This window comes from Mauremys reevesii, linkage group 3 (genome assembly GCF_016161935.1).
Source record: "Mauremys reevesii isolate NIE-2019 linkage group 3, ASM1616193v1, whole genome shotgun sequence".
Taxonomy (NCBI): Eukaryota; Metazoa; Chordata; order Testudines; family Geoemydidae; genus Mauremys; species Mauremys reevesii.
This window is the reverse complement of record NC_052625.1, coordinates 56562873-56578090: the sequence shown is the minus strand read 5'-3', so window position 1 is coordinate 56578090 and position 15218 is coordinate 56562873. Positions and strand designations below refer to the sequence as shown.

Here is a 15218-nt window from a genome sequence, read left to right as displayed (position 1 = left end):
CCACTGCTGCCAGCTCATCTGACAAGCACGCTTGGTCTGTTAATCACCTGCTCTCTGGGGAAATGGCAGGTATATTTCCCTCTAGGTATTGTGATTCATTGTCTGGAACCAATATCTCTGCTTAAATGGTGGATTAACAATGATTTAAGAAATATTCATTGCAAAGTTGATTAGAAAGCACCATCAGCCGCCTGGCAGGGGATTTTGGTTATTGCAGCATGACACCGTTCTGTGACTGTCAGCTTTTCTGTGGAGGGTTGTATTGATGTGTCCATTTTCACAGTGGCTTAAAAGTACTCAAACCCAGGAAGCAGACAGACTTATTTGTGTTAATGAGTGAGTGGATTATTTGCTCTGTTAAGTGTTTGTGATATTTACAAGAAATCCATGAGATGAATAGACTAATGGCTGAAAAATATAGGCCCATGAATCAGGAGACATGTGTTCTGTTCTGTCATTGACTTCCTGCGTGACCTTGGTTAAGTCACTTAAACCTCTCTGTGCTTCAGTTTCTCCTTTTGCAAAATGGAGAATACTTATCTACCTCAGAGAGGGTGTCGTGTGAATTAATTAATTAATTGACTGCAAAGTGCTTTGGGATCTTGGGAGTACAAAACACAGTAATTTCTATGCTGTCAACTATTGTCTCTGGGTTATAAAAAAACAAGGATCAACAACTATTCAACCTTCATTCAGCTATAACTCCTACTGACATCAGTGGGCCAAAAGCTGAGAGGTGATGGGAACCTGCAGCTCCCAATGAAGTTAGCAGGTGCTCAGCACCTCAGGATTTGGCCAGATAGAAGTTTTTACTGAGTATGGATTAAGCAAAGTTGGAGTAAAGAGCTCAGGATCTGGTCCAGGAATCTAGTAGTTAGGGCAGGGAGCTAAGAGTTCTGGGTTTGAGTCCCAGCTTTGCCCCTGAATCACTGTGCAACTGTGGATATGTCCCTTAACCTCTCTGTGGTCTTAGATTATCCATGTAAAATACCTGCCTCAGAGGGGTGTCATGAGAATTAATTCAATAACCTTGGTAAAGCACCTTGAACTCCTCAGATGGAAGTTACTAGAGATGCTCAGTGTGTTATTCTACAAGATAACGGTAATGAAATATCCTGCCTCAGGGTATAGAGTCATTACTGCAAAGGCCTGATAGGAATACTCCGCTGACGTACCCCCCACCACACACACGCACTCTGTCACCCACCACACATTTGGCCTGGTGCATTAGGGTGTTTTAGTTGGCTGTTTTTGGGGCTGCACCAGGAAGAAGAGGATGGATTTGATGGGCCAGCAGCCTAAATCCAGCATGACAAGCTCCGTGCTTTTATCTGGAAATGCCATTTCTGCCCATTTATGATGAACGCCTCAGTAATGCCATTTCTTTGGAGAGAAGGGTTTTTTCTTTCAGATTATGCATGAGTGATGTTAGCCATCTCCTCTATTTGAAAAATGAAATTCCAGGAAGCAGTCTCATCCGCAGTGGAACAGAAGAGCATTATATAGGAATAGAGCCAGTTAAAAGTCTTCTGTCTGAACTTTTTTGATGGACAAGGCCTTCTCAACCAACCGGAACATTTTCAGGAAAAATGTACACGACTAGAAAATTGTCACTTTTTTTTAGGCAAAAGTGTTTAAAATGAAAAATTGACTTTTGGGAAGGGGGGGGAGTTTGTGGCATTCACACGGGTGGAAAAAAAATCCCTTACATTTCTTCCCTCCCCTCCCCACTGGAAAAAAGTGAGAGAGAGAGTTGTGATGGGGGAAGAACCCACTTACTTTTTTAAAGACTTTCCCCCCATCACTGGAAAAAGGGGAGGACACGAAAGAGAAAGCTCAGGGGAAAATATTTCTTCGGATTCTTGTACCCTCGTCTCTCCTTTTTTTATTCTAGTGTGGACAAACATTTAAAAGTGAGCAGTTATGCCCCCTCCTTTTCCTTTCCCCTCCCTGGTCCCTTTGTTCTTTTATTTATGGGTGTCCTTTCCTCTTTTGTTGCTTTTACCCCCACCTTAATGTGTTATGTCTATGTAGCATTGTCTGGTCCTGCCGCTCTGAAGAGTTGCAAAATTGCATAATTCTGCTGGAGAGCCCTTGAAACATGCAGTATTTGGAAACTTATGTAAGCTGTAAGTCATTGACCTTTATGTACTTTTAATTGTTTAGGGTTTTTTTTTTTAAATCTGAACCAAATGTTTCCTTACAATTAATTTCTAAAGAAATCCAGGACTTTGAGAAAGCATCTGGATTTAAATTATGCCAAATCTGAAATGCTAGCTATAGATTTGCCAGACTGAACAGTCACTCTTCCAGAAAACGTTTGGGTACAAATGGGAAACAAATTCTGTAAGATAGCTGGGAATTTAAATCTCAAACAACTTAGAAGAGCTCTATGATTTAAATGTCAAGCCGCTACTTCAGCGACTGAACAAAGATCTGGAGTGTTGAGGGATGTATGCAACTTCTTAATTGGGAAGAATAGCCGCAGTCAAAATGAACAGTCTGCCTAGGATATCGTTCTTGTTTCATAACCCTTCTGTGGTGAACCCAGCTGAAACACCAGCAGGAACAGAGAGGATATTGTTAGAATTTACATGAAATAAGAAAAGACCAAAAGAGAGAACAGATACTTTGTACATGGCCATTAAACAAGGTGGATGAGCTATTCCAAATACTCTATGGTACTAGAGTACCAGCTCAAAGCAGTAGTGGACTGAGGGCACTCTAACCCAGCCAAACACTGGGCCTATATTGAACAAGAAAATTGTGACCGTGTAAACATTGCTAGGCTACCATGGATTAGTAATAACTCATGTCTGCCAGAAATTTACCCACATCCTTTAGCAAAGGCTACTCTATGGGTTTGGGACAGAACTAGAGACAAGATCAGTTCTTTTTCCCTCATCAATGACACTGATTGCAAATAATCTAGATTTTAACTAAAATTACAAACCAGATTGCTTCAAAGATTGGGAGAGCCATGGAATACACACGGTTGGCCAGATACTCAGTAGAGAAATTTTTCTAGCTTATTTGGAGATCAAAACTGACTTTAACTGGTCCACTCTCCCTAGGTACCAGTACTTTCAAATCAGGCTTTATGTTTCTCAGCTTTCTAGAAAACCTGTTTTATACAGACAGATGACCGGATTCCATCACTTCTATTAAAGTTAACTATGGGGAAAAAAATCCACTATAAATAATTTATAACATTCTTTGCAGGTGACTCTGCTAACAAAACAAAACAAAAAAAAATGAAAATGCCATATATGTCCTGCTGGGAAAAGGACCTGGATAGGCAGATTATCCCCAAAGGAATGGGATTTGATCTGGAAAAGAGGACCAGCAGTCTTGGCCTATAGAATAATCAAAGAAAGTTTCTTTAAAATACTGTTTCCCACTCATGCCAGTCAGGTTAAAAATATTTGTAAATTGAATGGGGATAAATGTTGGAGAAATTGTGGTGAAAGAGGAAATTTTATGCATATATGGTAGACATGTCTAGTCATCAGAGAGCATTGGGATACAATCTGTAACCAAATATCAGAAATTATTGGGTATTTATTACCAAATGATCCTTTAGTAATCCTGCTGGGGCTTTCTAGAGGAAGTGGCTTTACAAAAGGAAATGAAGACTTAATCTCTCATCCTCTAGTTGAGGCTCAATTATTGGTAGGTAGCCTTTCATTAGAAAAAGAAAAATAGCCCAACCACAGAGGATTGGTTCAAAAAAGTATAGGAGGTTATGGAACTATTAACACATCAGTTATACATGCCCAGAAAAATAGAGGACAGACAGATGCTTAGATCATAGAATCATAGAATATTAGGGTTGCAAGAGACCTCAGGAGGTCATCTAGTCCAATCCCCAAACATCAACTAAATCATCCCAGCCAAGGCTTTGTCAGGCTGGGCCTTAAAAACCTCTAAGGAAGGAGATTCCACCACCTCCCTAGGTAACCCATTCCAGTGCTTCACCACCCTCCTAATGAAATAGTTTTTCCTAATATCCAACCTAGACCTCCCCCACTGCAACTTGAGACCATTACTCCTTGTTCTGTTATCTGCCACCACTGAGAACAGCCAAGCCCTATCCTCTTTGGAAACCCCCTTCAAGTAGTTGAAGGCTGCTATCAAATCCCCCCTCACTCTTCTCTTCTGCAGACTAAATAACCCCAGTTTCCTCAGCCTCCCCTCGTAATTCATGTGCCCCACCTCCCTAATCATTTTCGTTGCCCTCCACTGGTATTTTTCCAATTTGTCCACATCCCTTCTGTAGTGGGGGGGACCAAAACTGGACGCAATACTCCAAGTGTGGCCTCACCAGTGCCGAATAAAGGGGCATAATCGCTTCCCTCAATTTGATGGCAATGCTCCTACTAATACAGCCCAATATGCCCAGGGCCGGCTCCAGGCACCAGCATTCCAAACTAGTGTTTGGGGCGGCAATCTTCAAGGGGCGGCAGTCCCTGTTTTGCCCCCAGCAGCGCGCCGAATTGCCGCCACAGACGGCGGGGGCAGTCCGTGTGCCCTTAGGGCGGCACGTGCGTTTCCACATTGGCGGCAATTCGGCAGCAGCTTCTATATTTAGCTGTCTGCGGCGGCTTCAGCTAAACACAAAAGCTGCCGCCGAATTGCCGCCGCCGCGGAAACGCGCCTGCCGGCCTAAGGGCACACGGACTGCCCTCACCGTCCGCAGCGGCAATTCGGTGTGCTGCTTGGGGCGGCGAAAACTGTAGATCCGGTCCTGAATATGCCGTTGGCCTTCTTGGCAACAAGGGCAAACTGCTGATTCATATCCAACTTCTCGTCCACTGTAATCCCCAGGTCTTTTTCTGCAGAACTGCTGCTTAGCCAATCGGTCTCCAGCCTGTAGCAGTGCATGGGATTCTTCTGTCCTAAGTGCAGGACTCTGATATTTGATAGATATTTGGTTACCCTTTATTCAATACTCAAAAGTACAGTCACCAGAAAAAAAACCCAGCACACCCATCCAATTTTTTTGAATATTGACATTTGATAAACATGCCTGATCTCATATGTGTATATAGAAATTTCACGCAATTTAATAAAATCTCTAGAAACAATACTATAAGTGCTGTAATGATGCTCACCCTGTAATATGGTATCATCCTGTTAAATAGAAAGATCTGATGACCCTCTTCCTGTGTAATATCTCTTTAAACAAAAATTAACCATTGTAATGATAGTTTTGTTTCTGATATTTATGTGGCAAGGATTTGTAAACATGTTAAAACATTGTAAATAAATAGCTTTAAAAAAGTCAATAAAAACTAGTCACGAAAAAGAGAGTAGTATTTTTTAAAAGAAAAATTGTGTGTGTGGGGGGTTGGATAAAATGAAAGCCCTTTTTTGTTTGATAATTTTATGAAATATCCTCTTTTCCTCCCAAACCATCTCTATGTAGGACAGCCCAGTGATTTGTCTTGGCCAATATACTTCCTCTAGCAATGGCCTGTTCTTACATGCTTTGGAGGAGAAACAACAACATATGGGGAACCAACAAATTCTGTATGCTTAAGCATCCTCGTTCCACCCACGGAGCTCATGTTCTGAGGTATCATGACTGTTATCCCTTGTGATATATTTCTGACTACATCTAAGTTTCTCATTTCCACTGGTTTTATGTCGATGTAAATCCATTTACGTTCGCAGAGTTGCACCTGATTTATATGGCTGTAAGGGAGGGGAAAATCAGGGCCAGTAATTTCCTAGGACAGTGAGCACAACCATGTGCTGTGTAAAGAAAAAACAAACAAAACCCTCCCTCTGCTTTTACATTTGCCACCAGTCACTTTCACTGAGTGTCCCGTTGCTCTAGTATTATGGGGCTGGATGAGAGAGAACTAACAATCAATTTTACTAACCTATTTGTTATTTTGTATACCTGTCTCATGCTACCAATTCCTTTCCTCTACTTGTTATTTATAGGCAAGAAACGCTTTTCTTTGCTCTGTTTATAATCTTATATTTATATGAAAGCATCTTTCATTCTAAAACACAATTTTTTATTGACTGTGTAAACTGTGGGGCAAATTAGGAGGCCCTTAATCAGTGTTCGCTCCTCATGAAGGAGTTTGCCTGAGTAAAAACAGATCAAGGACTCCAGCATTTGGCCTTAAGCACACGAGTCACTTTGCTGAGCAATTAGATGCAGCTACTTTTCCGGTGAAATATGGCAACCGTTTAACAGTACATCATGAAGGTGCACATCAGTTTTTGAGTAGGATCCAATTGCAACGATAGGGGGAATTTGTCATGAAAATGTAACTCTTTGCAGATATATCATGCCATCGGTGGATATTTATTCTTAGAAACTGGACTCTGAACTTCACTGCTCAGTTCTTACAAACCAAGCAGCCTGGTCTGGCCCGAGTTGGAATTTGGTCATACAAAGTTAGCACTAGGTGGGAATTTGGTTTAGTGGGAAATTTTTTTTGGGGGGGGGGCGGTCTTTCAGAGTGGGAGGAACCCATTCAAACTCATGGAATTTCCCACAACACTGAAAATCTGGTTCCCACCCCGCTCTAGTTCACAATGAAACTTTCGATGAAAAGTGAGGGCCCTAAAGTATCAATTTCTGCAGAATTTCAGCTTTTGTTTCAAAAAACAAGTCCCGAGCCTTCCTGTTTGAAAAACCAACCATTCAAATATGAGCCGGCATGGTGCTGTCTTCCAGATGCTGCAGGTAGGTCACTCCAGGGACTCTGTTGCTACTCCCAGCTTTGAGTGAATAATTCAATTAGAAACAAATACAAAATAGGTTTAATGTTTGCTTTTCATTAGCATCCATGATGGTAAAGCTCCAGGGCTTGGAAGGCAATTTTTGGGACTCTGGGGCATCCACAGTCAGAGGTGGGTCCAATGTGACTCTAAGGCTATGCACTTTCTCAGCTGCTGGAGGGCAGATGGCTTCAAATAAGAGTGAGCTGCGGTGGGATGCAGCACCATTACAATGTCTGAATGGGCCTAGGCCCAGTGTCCTCAGCCAGCAGGGTGGTGCTAGGAGCTGTTCAGGAGACAGAGTGGTGATGTTGTGGATTGTAAGTGATCTAAGTTTTTACCAGATATTTGACACCTGCTTTACAAGCCACTGGAGTCCATGAGTTTCCTAGGCAGGGCTCTATGATTGGGTCCTGTTTCCAGGTTGAACGGAGAGAGGAGAGAGAGAGAGAGCGAGCACACCTGTCCCTCAAGGAAGTGGAGACTGGACCATAATAAGGGCATGATAGTGACATCCTCAATGTATCCTCAAACCCTGAAGATTAGATACAGCTTACAACTATCTAACCTGGTAGGACTCGTGGGTCCTGAGGTTACCCTGGTGGAAGTGAAGGTATGAGTCAGCGGGGGGTGGGTTAATTTACATGGCTGCTGGAGTCACTACCATAGCACTCTTGACACCAGCTCTGTTTAGTCTGGTGAAAGGCCCCGTGACAGAACTGGAGCTGCTCAGTAATAGTTTATGTCTGCTGTGTGCGGGACAGGGATGTTTACTCTATGAATATATTGGGCTATAAGGAAAAACAAGCTGAAAAGAAAAGAATGGCTTTAGATAAGCCACACCTTCCCTAAACCACGCTTCACTGGCTACGCTGCTATATCCGTGCGGGGTGGGGGGCTGTGCAGAACGAACGCGTGTGGTGTAGATGTACCTTTAGCACAGCCAGTCTTTACTCCACTGAAGTGCAGGATCCCACTATCCCAGTAGCTGAAACCCCCTGTAAACGGGCTACTCACCGCCGCGGCGCCTCCTGCTGGTTTTTCCGGGGAATTAGCTCTTTTTCAGCCCGGAGCGCCCTCTGCTGGCCGGTGATCCGCCTGTTTTCATTATCGGCCCCGTGTCCCTCCCAGGACCCCGGTGCCCCTTTAAGTGGGTTTCCCCCTCCCTGGGGAACCCCCACCCTGCTTTCCCCGCTTTGCCTCAGAATGGCTACTGCCCAGTCGTGCTCTAGCCCCAGCTCCTGGGACAGACTGCAGTGTCCGCCTTCTCATCACAGGCAAAGGGGGTTTGGACCTGGTGCTCTTCCTACCCCTGGGTCGCCCCTTGCAACCCCCAGTACCTGTAGCCTACCGCTAGGCTGCAGCCTGGGGTTTTCCAGGCTGGAGCTCCCCAGCTCCTTAGCCTGTTCCCAGCCCTGCTTCACCCAGGTACTTTACCTCTGCTCATAAGCAGCCAGGCCCATCCCTCTCTGTAGCCCCAATTCTCCCCCAATTTTTTTTTAATTTGATCAATTCAAACATTTCTCTCTCTCTCTCTTTTTTTTTTACTATAAGTTAAGTTAAATTTCTAAACGAAAAAAGTTGTCTCAGATCAAAAAAAATGAACCTTTTATTTTAAAACTGGCAAATGGGACATTTTGACAATTGTGAAACCTTTTCAATTTTTTTTTCAAAAACCAGGAAATTTATTAAAACCAAGTCAACATTATGCATAAAAGCCACAGTAGTGTGAATTCATTGCTTCATTTACTATATGACTATATATTAATAGTTAAACAGTATGATGGGACATATATAGCTCATTTTTATTCCCTTACCAAAATGACTGACCATGTATTATTTTATCAACTGCAATTGGTTAATAACATAGTAAAAGCATCCTGATTGGTTGATAAATAAATCACATGGTGTTTTAATATCATGTGCTGAAAAGAGCTGCAGGAGCCAGACTGAAGAGCCGCTTGCAGCTCCGGAGCCTCAGTCTGGGTATCACTGGTCTAGATGATCACAGCGATCTCTTCTGTCACTGTAATCTATTAATCCAAGGACATGGAGAGAGCGTGGGAAGTGACAAGCTGCAGCAAGAGAGACACAATAGGCAATAGTCACAGAAGGGTTAGAAAAGGTTGTCCTATATCTGGGTGAGTGGAATTTGGAAGGTGCCATGTTGGGAGGTAGGTGGAGATCTCTGTCAGATAATCCGACAGATAACATAACAGTGCCTCGGCACTGCTAGTCTTTCATGTTTGCAGCACTGACATTTTTGGTGGGGAAAATGAGACTTGGGGCTTGGCTACACTTACGGTTTGCAGCGCTGGTAGTTTGCAGCGCTGGTCATCCAGCTGTGTAGGAGCAGCGCTGGTGTGTGGCCACACTCACAGCTACCAGCGCTAGTGTGTGGCAACATTTGCAGCGCTGTTGGGAGTGCTGCATTATGGGCAGCTATCCCAGCATTCAAGTGGCAACAACGTGCTTTTCAAAAGAGGGGGGTGGAGGGTGGTGTACTGTGACAGGGAGCGGGGAAGAGAGAGAGAGTGGATTTTTGGAGCCAACACTGTGTGTTAGTTTCCTGGATTGAAAAATCACAAAATGTTCGCGAGCCCTTAGTCTTAACTCTTAATTGCAAACAGCCTGCCTCCAACACAGACTCCCCACTGTTTCACTCACTCCCTGTGGTGTACTGTGACAGGGAGCGGGGAAGAGAGAGAGAGTGGATTTTTGGAGCCAACAGTTTAGCTTCCTGGATTGAAAAATCACAAAATGTTTGTGAACCCTTGGTCTTAATTGCAAACAGCCTGCCTCCAACGCTGTTTCTCTGTCAAGCAAACATTCACTCCCTGCCTCTCATTTGATCGTTCACAGCCAGGTACAGATAGCTCCTGTTTGCTGTGATCAGTGTTTGTTTTTTAGATAAGCAGTTCAACGGAGCTCCGATCCAAGTTCACAACAAAACAAAGAGAGGCTGCATAACAAAACAAAGAGAGTAATTTAGTTAAAAGCTTTCTGGGATATCTCCTTATTCCCTGGAGGCCAATAAAAGCGCTGGTGTGTGTCCACACTTGATGAGCAGCACTGGATCACCAGCGCTGCAATCGCTACACTCCAACCTGGCCAGGTGTACAGCCAGCACTGCAGCCAGGGAGTTGCAGCGCTGGATGTGCCTTGCAGGTGTGGACGGTTACTAATTGCAGCGCTGGAAAGCCTCTACCAGTGCTGCAACTTGCAAGTGTAGCCAAGCCCTTGGAGCCAAAAAGTTGACATCTGTGTCTTGAAAAATTTATCAGAACACCCTAAGAGGCTTTGTTTACTGCAAGAGGCAAAATTCTGCATGTGTGCATGAGAGAGAAAGAGACACTCTCCCTCTCTCTGTTGAAGTGAAGACTAAGCAATTACTCTCCTACACCTGAATTTCAATTACTGTCTTCGTTACAGTGGACTAAAATCAAACCCCCATAGCCATTAACTGAAGAATCAAACTGTAATGAGTTTGACTCGATGTGTATTCCTGTGAGTGACAGGGAATGGTATTGAGGAGGAAATACGGCAGCGTGTGATGGATCAGATTCCAGGAACAAAGAATTGCCTTCCTCCTTTCCGATAGAGCTTTCTGCTCCCTTTAACCTACTAGCAAGGCAGTGGAGCTGTTCCTATTAACTATGAGCTGTGGAGAACATCGCAACTTAACCCACCAAAGGCAACAGGGCTGTGGTTTTATACTGAACAGCTGGGCTGTCACTCTGCTGCAAGGAGAGAGAGTGAGTGAGAGGGAGCATCAATACTGTCATAGATAGAAATTGAAAATGGTTTAATCTGAGTTCCTGCATCTGTAATTTCTTTGGGACAGTGTTGCCGATTTATTATTTGTGTACTGTACCTAGCACAATAAGATCTGGATTCCCAACCAGGGCCTCTAGGAGCTACTTCAATATAAGTAGTAGAAGACAATTACTTCATGTCAAAATGATATGTGACTAAAAACATTTTCATTGTGTTTTAACAACTATATATAGACAGAGCACAGGGCGGTCGCAGAGCTGTTAATCTTTGTTTTTTACTAACCAAACCAGCTTAATAAATCTCTGGGAGTTTGGTTAATGAGCATAATTGTTATATGCTGTTGAAAAAAGCCACACCCAGTGATCATCATTTAACAAACAAACGAACAAACAAAAACAGCTTTCATCAGGTTTCCTTTTCTTTTGTTTTATTAAACATCTAGCTGGTGAGACTAGCAGCACTGGCATCCTCTTTTCATCCACAGAACAGGCACACTAAGTGCAGTTACGCATGGAAGTATGACTAAGGGAGAGGGGGCAGTTCATTCTCTATGGCCCATTCACTTCTTAATTGCTGGGCTAAAACTGCCAACAAAGATGACCGTTGTGGTGCTTTTGTGATGAAGCTGGATCCTACCCACTCATTTGACACATCAGACTGCAATCAAATGTTAATGACTTTCTGACTCTACATGGCCTGGGCAAGATTCAAGCCAACACCTAGAGACTGGTGAATACAAGCTAAATGTTTCTCATGAATATTGATTTGAGCTTTTGATGAATTTACTTGGATCATGTTTGTGTCCCTTTTGGGTTTGCTTCCCACAAAACCTCCAGCAAATGAATTTTCTGCAAGGAATACTCACAAAATGAGAGAGATTTAAACAAATATTGGAAAATATTTAGCTGGAAAATTAATTTTGAGCTTGTAACTGCAAACATTTGAGGCAGAAACATGACAGAGTTATGTTTGTCCAGTCAAAGAACAGAAACATACCATTCCGAACAGCTCATAGATTACTGAATACTCCTCCTGAACTTTCTTAAGTCCTATCCAAAGGTCATTGAAGCCAATGGACAGACTGTCTTTGACATTAATAGGTTTTGGATTAAATCCTTTGGCTGCAAGCTCTTTGGGGCAAGAATCTTGTCTCCCATTGTATTTATGCGGCACCTAGCACAATGGTGGCCTGGTCCTGAGTAGGATGCTACCGCAATTCAAATAAGCATGAATGAGCTGTGGAGAAAGTCATTTTCTGAACTTATCAAATAATAGATAAAAGGCAAGAATTCAGATGAGACAAATTTCATGAACGGAAATTGGTGAAATGTGTCCAAGAATTCACTCCAAGAGTTTGCATCCAATGACCAGTCCCCAATCCATTTAGTCATGACACCCGGTGCCTTTGTCCTAGAGAACAAAGCTTAAAGAGTAATTGTTCTAAAGTAGCCCCCTTCCTTGTTGAATGGAAACAGGAAGAAACCAGCACCTCCCATCTGTCTGCCACTGCCAGAAGCGCTCTGTACGTGGAGCAGCGATAAGGGCTGCATATCCTGGGGTAATTTGCAAAAGCTGAAAATCATGGTGTTCCAAATCCACAGAACTCCATGGTAGATGCTCCTCCTACTCCAGCCTTCTCTGGGCAGTGGACCAGTTTTGTCCATGCAGTCTTGTATCATTAAAAATGATCTCTTACATTTACACCGCATCTTTCATCACAACCCACTTTTCAAGACAGAGCCTTTTCTCACTTTTGCCACCCTCCTCACATGCTCCATCCTAGGCCTTTTCCTCCTTTCCCTTGGCCCTGTGTTTTGTACCCACGTAAAGCCATTCGCCAAAGCCTATGTCTAAACTTGTCGAAAAGTAAATATGTGCAAATGTTCAACAGCCTTAAACTTTCCCTTTGATCCAATTCGAGCCATCACGTAACCTGCCTGCTGTTATCACTTGTGATCTCCCTGATGCACAGTGCATCAGGTCTCTGAACCAGAGCACAAGCGAGTCAATGCCACACTGCATTCGGCACATTTTGAAAGTAATAGAAACTGACCTGTGGCACCCAGAAGGGGATTGTAGTGTCATTTTCATGTTGGTACTAACTTACTGCACACTGAGTATCACCAGCAAAAATTCAAACCTTAGGCTTCAGCCTCAGTTCTGCTTTGTTTTACATCACTCTATTAACCCCTCACAGGAATGAGCCAGGTAAAACCCCTCAAAGGCCCCTGGAACTGATCTGGTTATTCCCTGTTCTCCATGAGCCAATGGAAGTTGTGCCCATGTGAGATAGGTCAGAATTGGGCCTGTGGTTTCACAGAGTATTGTGTAAGTGTGAAATTCTACCCTCGAATGCACCCATGGAGCTCTCATTGTCACTTCGTGCTATGATAGGGAAGCCAAAAAAATCTAAGTTATCAAGAGATGACAGGGCTTGGGGTCGTCCCAAGACTTCACTTCACTCACAATCTGAAAGCCAACAGTGAGGACAGCTCCACAAGGGACACAAACTATGCTGGAGCCTGAAACATCACTGTGCTAGTATTTAATGGTGTTAGGTCAATACTAATTCTCTCATATTTTTCAGTGGATTCACTCTGGTTGTGTTCAGGCTGTCTTTGTGTTAGCTTTCCATGAACCTGCTTGTGAATGAGTTTCCTGGCAGGGATGTTTGCAGACACAGTGAACTGTAAGCAGAATATTCAGAGAGCCAATTCTGAATATGTAACTGTGACTCTCACATCATAAATCTGAGATGAAGAGCGTTAAGACTTGGCAGGATGGCTCAGGCCAGTGGTCCTGTCTGAGACAGTCAGTAGCAGATGCTTTAAAAAAAAGGAACTCCACAATGGGCATTTTGCAATAACCAACCCAGAGAGGATTGTTTCTTCCTCATATACCCTGAGCCATGCGGGTTTTAATACCTTGTCATTATTTAAATATTACAAAATATTTAAAGAGTTGCGCTCATCAGGAAACACATGTTCTCTAATTCATTCAGCCAAGCTAATCAACACAGCTGAAATTTTGCTTAATTAATAGTTGCTATGAGCTGCTCATGAACTAAAGAAATATCTATAGACCAAGAATTACTAGTTGATTGTATTCAGCAAATAATTCCAAATAATTAGAGAAAAATCTCAAGCTGTTCACAGGTAGGTCACCAATAACAACAAGAGGTGAAATTGTTCTTGGTCAAGTCTTTATCCATCTTTATTATATACGGATCAAATCATCTTGTTTCGTTGACAGAATGAAACAAGGCCCCAGTTCTTTGCAATATCTGAGGATACTAGCCCTCAGCAGATGGAGAACTCCCAGCTATTTTCCATTTCAGCCATTGTCCTGGTTTGCCCCTAGATTCTCCACGTCAGGTTATTGTATTTCGACCTTCTGACTACCACAACTCAGGACTTTCTGCTCCAAACCCACAGTCTCCTATGGAGACTTCATTAGCTGTTGCAATATTAGGGTTTATAGGCTGTGAGCAGGCCAGTCTCTAGGAGGAGTGTCGTATCTGGCTGCAGATTCTAAGTTATTCATGCATTATTTTTTTAAAACAAAAGCAAAACACCAAAGCTAGGCATGTTTCCTTTCCTGTAGGAGTGAGTCATTCCGCTCCTACTCAGTGGCTGGTTGATCTTTCAGAAGAATCAAATATACAGCAATAACAAAATCTCAGCCAACTTGCTGGGATTTTGAAATGAGGTTAAAAGAAGAGATTCAAAGCTGTTGTTCTAAACTGACACACACCCAATAAAAGGTTAATCATCAGGCACTGTGGCACAGGATTTCAGCTCTTCCAACTGCACTAATTGCGTACTAACAACAGGTTGTGCTTTAGTCAAACACAAGTTATTGGGCTCAGTGCAGTTGAAAGTTAAGTGTGCGTGACATATAGGTGGCATGGGATATACTACATGATCTAATGGTCCTGTCTGGCCGTCAACTCTACAAAATTATAAAATTCCCTGGCTGCCAAGGATTTCACAGTCAGCAGTGCGATGGAACTCAGGACCTTCTGCTCCAAGAGCCTGATCCAATGTCCATTGATGTCAAAGGATGGTGAAGTAGGTCTCAAAAGCAATTGGCCACTCTCTTAATTAGCAATAGCAATATTAGGACGTCAGGGGTGGCTCTAGGCACCAGCAAAACAAGCTGGTGCCTAGGGCGGCAAAATCTAGGGGGCGGCAAAAGGCTGGGGCCCCAGCTCATCCTGCCGCTGCCGGCCCGTCCCCTGCCGCCGGGGGGGGGGGGGCGGCAGGCTGGGCCGGCGGACCTGCCGCAGTCATGCCTGCGGGAGGTCCACCGGAGCCCCAGCATGACCGGACCTGCCGCAGGCATGACTGCGGAGGGGGCGCTCGTCCCGCGGCTCGGCTGGACCTCCCGCAGGCATGACTGCGGCGGCTCAAGCGGAGCCGACGGCCCCGCGAACCGTCCGCAGCCGCGGGGGGTCCAGCCGAGCCACGCGGGACCAGCGGTCCCTCTGCAGTCATGCCTGCGGGAGGTCCGCTGCTCCCGCGGCTCCGGGGCGCCTCCCACGCATGACTGCTTGGGGCGGCCAAAAACGTAGAGCCGCCCCTGTAGGACGTGCAGACTCCGTAGGACAGCTGCTTGAGGGAAATGGTCACACAGGCTGGCCCAGACCTGACATGCTGCCCAATAGACTGCAAGTCTGCAAATGGAGTGTGTCATGG

General features: G+C 44.1%; 1 protein-coding gene and 1 long non-coding RNA gene across 2 annotated transcripts in view; one reads left to right on the top strand and one right to left on the bottom strand.

The window, feature by feature from the left end:
- The window catches only part of CAPN13 (calpain 13), an 89134-nt gene that overhangs the window by 61796 nt on the left and 12120 nt on the right, over nt 1-15218 (bottom strand). The gene's annotated exons all lie outside the window — the stretch shown is intronic.
- On the top strand, nt 65-5469 carry LOC120399975. The gene is made up of 3 exons (XR_005595439.1): nt 65-85; nt 2035-2129; nt 5429-5469. It is a non-coding gene; the product is annotated as an uncharacterized LOC120399975 (long non-coding RNA).